Consider the following 9,091-nt stretch of genomic DNA (forward strand, 5'->3'; position numbering starts at 1 on the left):
ATCAAGCCCAGGAGGTCAAGGCTACTGTGAGCCATGATTGCACCACTGCACTCCAGCCTGGGTGACAGAGCAAGACCCTGTTTCAAAAAAAAAAAAGACATTGCATTTTCCCTAATAAAATGAATACTTCCTACATTACCACACACAAATAAACAATGGAGGTAAATATGCAAGCTGACACAAATTAAAACTTCTCTTACAACCCCACCAGCCCTATAGCGTGTTGTATTGAAATACTACAAGGAGAGCCTCACATATCTGAACAACACAAAATACAGACCAATAGCAAACCACAAAAGTTTTGTTTCCATGACAGTGATTTTTATTTACCTGACAGAGATGCCAGAGATGCCAAGTTCATCAGATACATGCGACCTAAAGAGTCCTTCACTGCCTCTGTTTAATGATCCGATTGAATGTCTCACTGCTTTTCCTTGAGGTGATCAAGATCCCATTTGTTTAAACATTCTGTTAAACTTCTGACAGTCATTTCCTACACATGCCATTATCTTCGTCTCCTTTGAGGCAGCGTTGAACTTTAAGCTAGAGTCGACCAAGCTGGAGGTGGTTGAGATATTTTATTTCATTTCAGGTCCTGGGCAGCTAACCCTGCACATTTGCTCCTAATGTCAGTCACTTACTTTGTAACTCCCAAAGGCTCTGTCTTTCTCATTTCCAATCCATCAGGATTCAGTGTGGGGTTCCAAGCTCCACACTGTGTAGATGCACATTGTGTAACTTTCCTTGCCTAGATTTTGAAAAGGGTTGTGTTTTCCCCCATGAAAGACCCACCACAACTAGGCAATGCCACAAGAATATCAGCCTTCTCCTCCCGCTGAATCAGCTGCTCTTCTTATTCACAGTAGCTGTTCCAGCCTCCCTCCCCCATCATTTGATGCTAAACTCAGCCCCTTTTCCAGAATCCAATGACAACAGGCACGTTGAACTTGTGAAGCTTTTATGAAGATGGCGAGGGGTTGCACTGCAGGGCAGACAGATGGTGCTCCATCCCTAAATCCCACCACCAACTCCTTCTCTCCCTCAGTGTCTCTCCCTGGCCCAATTACCTGATAGCCCCATGGCCTGACTGCCTCCTCCCCACTGCCAGACACTGGTTCTAAAACTAGGAAATCAATGGAGAGGAGCTTTAAAAATTACCAGTGCCCCAGTTCTAACCCAGACATTCTGCTATCACTGGTCTGGCATGTGACCTGGACACTGAAATTCTTTAAAGCCCATAAGGTCACAGCCCCAGACTGCAGGTCCCCTCTCAGGCTGGGCCATTCTGCCCCATCCCTGGGCTTGCAGCCCCCACTCCTCTTGGAGTCAGCTGAGCATGTGATCTCAATTTTCCACAGTCCCCACCTCTCCTTGTTGTCTCACCACACTAAGGCTGGGCATCCCTGATTTTTTTTTGAGCTGGAGTCTTGCTCTGTCACCCAGGCTGGAGTACAGTAGCACCATCTTGGCTCACTGCAACCTCTGTCTCCTGGGTTCAAGTGATTCTCCTGCCTCAGCCTCCCAAGTAGCTGGGACTACAGGTGTGTGCCACCACGCCTGGCTAATTTTTGTATTTTTAGTAGAGACGGGGTTTCACCATGTTGGCCAGGCTGGCCTCGAACTCCTGACCTCAGGTGATCCACCCACCTTGGCCTCCCAAAGTGCTAGGATTACAGATGTGAGCCACCATGCCCAGCCCCTGATTCTTATGGTAATGATTGCCTTGTCAGTTTTCCTACAGCTCAAAAGAAGGGGGTGTGTTTCTCATCCCCATGTCTATCAAAAAAGAGATGACCAATGAAGCTGTAGGTGTATTCCACCTAGCCTGCTTCATTCATTTACCTTGAGGTCGTTTCAGTTTGTGATCCTGACACGGTCGTCACATCATCCTATTATCATTCCTCTTTTACAGGCAAGAAAAACGAGACTTAAGGTCATACACCTTGTGACTAGCAGATTCTCTCAGGTCAATTGACTCAGAAGCCCAAGCTCTTAAGATCTACAGGATTCTGCCTTCTTCGAGTGAACTACCCTAGGAACCTACCCTGCACTGTTCCCGGAGAACGCTGGCAGTTGGAAATTCCTCCTTAAATGAAGCACCCAATCTGCTTTTCAGCTGCAAACATGACACTCACATGGAGAGAGAGGGAGGAAAAGTGAGTTTGGGGGCCAGGTGAATGTTGGCTGACCAGCAAGTGCCACTCAGCTGGGGGCCAGCAGTGTCTTCACTATCTGGATGGACTGCCCTAGAGATGGGGCCCCAGGATTTCCACGGAGCCAGTGGCTGTGGGCTGGAAAGGAATCGAGGAACTCACAGCCAACAGGCAAGAAGCACAGGAACCCCTGGCTGACCAAAAGTGTGGGATTGAGGGGGAACAGGAAAGGCAGAGAGGAGGTGAGAACCTGGATCACAGCTCCTGATTTGGAGCAGAGTTTGAAAGGATACCCTTTGGAGATGGAAGAAGGAACACAGGTGACCTCTGAAAGCTAGAAAAGGCAAGGCCACCGATTCTCCCCTAGAACCTCCAGCAGGAATGCAGCCCTCTAATGCCTTGATTTGAGGACTTGTGACCTGTAGAACTGTAAGAGAATACATGTGTGTTGTTTTAAGATACATTTATGGTTATTACAGGAGCAATAGGAAACCAATACAGTTAGAAGTTTGGGTCCTTCTAGCATGTATTAGTTTTCTAGGGTTGCCATGACTACCAACTGGGGGCTTACATAGCAGAAATGTATTGTCTTACAGTTCTGGAGGCTGAACATCCAAGATCAAGGTGGGCAGACATGCTGCCTCTCACGGCGCCAGGGTAGGCTCGGTTCTAGGCCTCTCTCTGAGCTGCTGGTAGTTCCCTGGCTTGTGGCAGCAGAACTCTAATCTTCACATTGCGTTTGTTGTTGTTGTTGTTGCTGTTGTTGCTTTGTTTGTTTGTTTGTGTGTGTGTCTGTATATTCAAATTTTCCCATTTTATAAGAATATTATATTGGCTGGAATCTAATATTACCAGTCGTATTGGATTCCAGCCCACCTCAATGACTTAATAGCTTCATCTTAACTCTGATCATCTGCAGAGATCGTACTTCCAAATAAGGTTCTATTCACAGGTACTGGAAGTCAGGACTTCTACATCTTTTGCAGGAATACAGTTCAACCCCTAACACACCATTATTCCTAAAAGTCGCCCTCCTGTACAAATCGCAGGGGAGGAGGGCAATAATTATTTCCCTGCAAGAAAATGACCCTCCAACTTCCTCTGTCTGTTCCCCAAGCTCCCTCTCTCTGTTCCCCAGAGGCCAACACCCAGTGCTCTGGGGCAGTGTTCACTGCCCCCCGCCACCCCCCCCCCCCCCACTCACTGGAACTTCAGCGCATGCTGCAGGGATCTGTGAGTGCTCAAGGGCCTCCCTCATTCCTTGCAAGACTGGGAAATCCTCCCAGGCAGGAGCCATGTCCGTCCGTGATCCTAGGGCTTCCTCCCAGTGTTTGCCACCTGCCTACACCAGCAGGCAGTGTGCCAGGCCCTCTGTTCATCATTGTTTTATCTTGTCTGCCTCCCCAGCAGAACTGTGCAATCTGCCAGGTTAGGGTTCAAGTCTTCTTCACTGTTTTATCCTCAGCAGCTGCTACATGCTGCACATCCAGTAAGCGTTCGCTGAAATCATGCAATATTCATCTTCGTTTCCCATCCACCAAGCTTAGGAAAAACATCAGCGTGGAGTCACTATGTGTTGAATGAAAATATGGCCCCAGGAAAGCTTTCCTCGATGCAGAAGAGTTGAGTTCAACCTGTTTTCAAAAAAGGCAGTGTGGTGTATGAGGTGGGGCGTGCTCTGAATCTCTAGGACAGCATATGTGGCTCACTTCTGAGGCTCAGGCCGGATGAAATTGAAGCCAGCTCTTCTTGACTCAGAAACCAAGATCCTCTGGGAGGCTAAGTAGACAGAGACAAGGAGGAGTGATGACTTCTCTCTCATCCTCACCCCTCATGAATTCTGCAGAACGAGGTTTCAGACAGAACCAAGGGCTCATCTTCAGGGCACCCAGTCTCTGGAACATCCATTGGGTCTGGGGTATACATCACGGATCTCAAAGACATGTGCGGAAAACCCAGCCCAGAGAACCCTGCCCAAGCATCAGGACTCTGTGAATTCATAAAGATGTTCTGAATGCCAAAGCATCTGGAATTCTCAGAGACTGAGGCCCACCCTGGGCCTTGCTGAAAGAAAACAGCAAACACCGTTCCCACCCACAAGAATACATGCCCTTCCCGGGAGCCTGCTCCAGAATGATCTCTGAACAGGGGGTTTTCACTGTTGGTCCTGGAGGCTGGAAAAATTTCCATCTCTTTTCTTGCACGGGCCAGTCTCCCCTGTCCTGGCAACTGCTCTTGGAGGGGAGTATGGCATTTTGGGGTTCACTTACTCCTTCTCATTCTCTGATGGAAAATCAAGGTTAGGGTGGAAGGAATCCCAGTTAGATGTGGTACTCAAGTCAGAGCTATTTTCCCCCAGGTGGGGGAAGACGGTGAGAAGAGCGAGCCTGTGCTGGCTCAAACGTGAAACCGAGGCTGTCCAGACATGGCTCGGGACAGCACCAGCCCAAGGTGGCTCTGATGACCGAGGACTCTAAACAGGGTCTGCAAACTACATACAGCCCATGAGCCAAAATCTTATTTCTATGATCTGGCTGCCGCTTATTTTTGTAAATAAAGTTTTACTGAGACACAACCATATCCCTTCATTTACGCATTTTCTATGGCAGCTTTTGAGCTACAAGGGCAGAGGTGAGCAGTCGCGACAGAGACCATATGGCCCACGGAGGCTGAAACCAGGGCAGTGCAACCCATATGGCCCCATGCTTGGGAGACGCCACAGCTTGATTTCACCACATTGAAATTTTTAATCATTTTTTAACAAGAGCTGAATTTTTGTTTTTCTCTGGACCCCTCAACTTATGTAGCCAGTCCTGCCGGAAAGATTTACTAAATGGTCCTACAGTTTGCCCTGTTCCTCCACTTTTTGAGTCCTTGGTTCCCTTTTACTCCTCTACCTTAATGTTTCTGGACCCAGGAAGCCAGCCCCTGTCAGAAGCAGTCTACTACATCTCTGGGAAACGTCGAGGCAGTCTTTCCTGGTACCCTTACCGAGAACTATATCAGCTATCATTATCAGTGGGGCCAACTGTGACCCAGACCCTGGATTGAGTCAAGCCAAAGTCTGCCACTTACTTACCAGTCCTTGGGACCACCCAGAATAAATCTCATCCCTTACGCCTTCAAAGATTTGAGGAAAGTTCTTCCATCCCTCTCGTTGAGTCTTCTCTTTAGAACCCAAAATTGTTCTGTTTCTCACAAGACATGTTTCAAGCTCTTTCTTAAAGGAGCTTCCTTCCTCTATAGATATGATCTAGTTTCCCAAGACCCCTCTTCAAGCATGGAGCCCCAGTAGAGCTCCAAATGTAGTCTGACCAGTGCACAGTTGGGTAGGACAGTCACCTCCATTATTCTAGAGTGTTTATTGATGCATCCTGAGATCACTCTGTCTATTTTGGAATCCATTCCAAAAATCTCCCAGTTCCCTCATGATAGGAAAAGATGGTCTGTTATGCTCATTATATAGGTGAGTAAACCGAAGTTTGGAAGGGAGTGGCCTGTTCATGGGCATATAGCAGTTCTTCCGTCTCAAAATCCCAAGCTCTCCAGTCCACCAACTGAGATTTTGGGGCCCTCAGTTTCTTCATCTGTAAAATGGAAAAGCTGTGTCTCTTCCAGCTCGAGCATACTGTGATTTATTTTCTAAATGCAGACCCCAAAAGCCAAGTCATGAAGAAAATAGAAGCTCTCAGCCCAGATCTAAAACTTTTAGGAAAAACAAAAAAGCTTCCTTTCCTGCTGATCATTCTAGACTTACCAGCCTTGGGAACATTTTCATGAGTCTTGCTTGTTAACAGTAGCCCTAGACTTGCTAGTTCACTGAGTTTTCAGTCCATGGTACCATCACTTCCTTAGTGAGTCAGCTCATGTAATCTTTCCCTTTCCCATTACTTCCCCTGTTCACACTCCACAAATTTGACTTCCTGCGTATCCCATTTTCAAAATTATTTTCTCTCTCTTTTCCCTGACAAGCCAAATAACAACAACAATAAAAAACCTTTAAAATAAGAACGCAGAGTCCTCTGTAAAACCCCAGAAACAAAATGGGCTCCGGAAAGCCACTCTCTCCCCTTAATTGCTTTCTCTTGTTAGCTGCATCACCCCAGGGTTGACTTGTAAGTTTCACCTGTCAGTATGTTCTCTTCGTAACATTTTGTCTGTGAGTACACAGCCCCTCTGGTGCCCCGTTAGGTTTTCCCACGGTGTGGAGGGGCACAGACTCACGCGTGGGGAATACAGGCAGGTTTTACCATCCAAACTTGATAAGTAAGGGCCCCAAGACTCAGAGAGGGGGCTCAGAGCTGCTTCGCGACGGGGCCAAGAAACAACTAATGGTTCCCAGCTTCAGTGCTCTTTTCACCAGCAAGGTTTTGGGAAATACAATTGTCATAAGAAAGTGAGAGATGACTCTTTCTCTGCCTCTGACATCTGACCCTTTCTTCTCTGCCTCTCTGATTCCACTCATCCTTCTGGTCCAGCTGAAGCACGCTTCCTGTGAAATCCACAATGTGTGTTAGTTGCTCCACTCCCTTGGCCCTCAACAGTGATCACCAGCTAGGGGCAGTGACTCTTTCAGATAACAAATGAGCCTCCTTACACACACTAAGGGTGCCTTAGAATGAAGCCAAGCACGTAATGAATCTCAACAAACAGTAGTTGCTATTGCCATTAGTGCTCATTGTTTCAGTGATTATGCTTGTGAAACAAGCTCCTCCAAAATCCATTGACATGAAAAAATGATTATGATCGTGAACTCTGTGGTTTAGATATTCAGACAGGACACAAAGAAGACAGTTTCTCCATTTCATGGTGTCTGGGGCTTCAGCTGGAAGACAGGAAGTTTGAGGATGACTTGAAGACTGGGGACTGGGAATATCCAAAACTGTGTTCACCCTCATGCCTGACGCTATGTTGGCTGACAGCTGGAGCCTCAGCTCCTCTCCCTGTGGTTTCCCCACATGGGCTGGTGTGGGCTTCCTCCTGGCATGGTGACTGAGGTCCAAGAGCAAGAACCCTGAGAGGAGAGAGCCAGGAAGCCAGCCAGGGAGGGAACACAGACCCTTCCTTTTGGTGGAAGGAGTGTCAGTCTCATCATCTTTGGAAAAGACGGCCTTCCATCATCTTTATTACTATGTCATATGATTACTTCCCCTTTAGGATGATGAGTTCTTCCAAGTGGCTCTTCCATCCCTTGCAACAAGACTGCCATTAGTTGGTCCATCTTTCACCAGACAGATCTGGTTCTACAGTACACAAAACTTAAGTTCAGGCTTAGATCCCTGCGGCGTCCCTCGTGAATACAAGCAACAGTGTTCTTTTTGTGTTCCAATCTCTTTGCAGAATATTCACATACCTGGGAGCGGGGGACCTGGGGACCCAGGCAAGGAATGGAAAAGCAACAAAAAATGTTACCTCTTAATCCTAAGAGACTTAGGGACAGTTTTCTAGTTGCCTGCCATTTATCCCTAGTAACACTGTGGGGGCTGAAAATGTGCTCAGCTAAAAATCTATAGTTCCATCATCGTTTGCCAGGACCGGAGTGACCAATGAGCTATAAACAGAAGTAGCTGGGCGGGACTTCTAAGAAAGCTTTCTAACAGAGCTGACTCAGTTGGCAGATGTCATTTCTTGTCCCTGCCCCTTCCTGTTTCTTCTTATCCAGACTCAGAGATGATGGCTGGAGGAGCAGCAGCCATCTTGTGCCTATGAGGTAGCTTCAAAGCTAGCAGAACAGAAGGATGGGAGTCCAGATGTCTGATGATATCATGGAGCCACTATAGTATTTCTGAACAATTTGTGTTAAGTGAGAGAAAAAAGTTCCTACCTTATTCAAGTCACTATTATTTTTGCATCCTTTGTATTAGTAGCCAAGTGTAATTACTGATAAAGCCTTAATCACCTCTGGTTTTCCCCCTCCTACCTAAACTTCACTCAGCCCCAATCTACCCTCCAGCAGGCCACCAGTCCTGCTTTGAAGCCTTCAATGGCTTTCCAGCAGCCCTAGATAAAATCCACATTACTTAGTATGATATTTGGGATACTGCACCCCCTAGGCCTGAGCTGAGCTGTATCTCCTGCCTCAAATCCAGACACCCTGTGCTCCAGCCACTCCACATTTTTCAACATTCCTGTCTATACTACTCTTCGATACCCATAATCCTGTAACTTGAAGTGTTCCAGGTGGTGAGCTCCTGCTTGTCATTCAATACATATCTGCAAAGTCACCTCCCACAGGAAGTCTTCCCTGATGTCCTCAAAGTCACTGACTCCTATGGACTTCTAAGACCAGTTCTTTGTAAAATATCTCTGATGTGTGGCACTTGCCACACAGTATTATAATCACTTATCGTTTCAACTGGTCTCCCCTCCTTGACTGGGAGCACTTCAAGGCAGAGACAGAGCCTTGCTGGTCTGTTTATCCCCGGCTATTAGCAAATCCTGAATGAAGGAGTGAATAGACAAGTACATGGAAGCACAGCCCCTGACCCCTGCGGATTCAGAATTGCCATCCTTCAGGCTGCTGGGTCCCAGGGGATGGCTGAGTTAGAAGAGGGCACAGAAAAACCGAGCAGATCTCTAAGAGAGGTGCACCCCACTCATGCATGTGGAGTGTCTGGGGCCCAAGAAAATCCTGGAAGCTGTCACTAGGGCAGGGTGAAGGGTAGCACGAACATGAGCTTCATGTTCCCCGCACCGGGCCTATCCCAGTGCGGGCTCCAGACGGCAGATGAGGGGCAGTCCCACAGCAGCTTCCTCTCCCTGTTTCATCCCCAGCCTGGCCCCACACCACAGTCCATCAACTCCTGCTCCAGGTGAAAACCTCAGAAACCCACAAAGCTTAGACCTGCCCCAGGTCACCAAGCAGCAGGGCCAGGCACTGGCAATCCAACGAGAAGCCCCACAACAACGCATTTCCAGCTCCTGAAGCCATTGCCAGG

The sequence above is a fragment of the Rhinopithecus roxellana genome, chromosome 1 (assembly GCF_007565055.1).
Source record: "Rhinopithecus roxellana isolate Shanxi Qingling chromosome 1, ASM756505v1, whole genome shotgun sequence".
NCBI lineage: Eukaryota > Metazoa > Chordata > Mammalia > Primates > Cercopithecidae > Rhinopithecus > Rhinopithecus roxellana.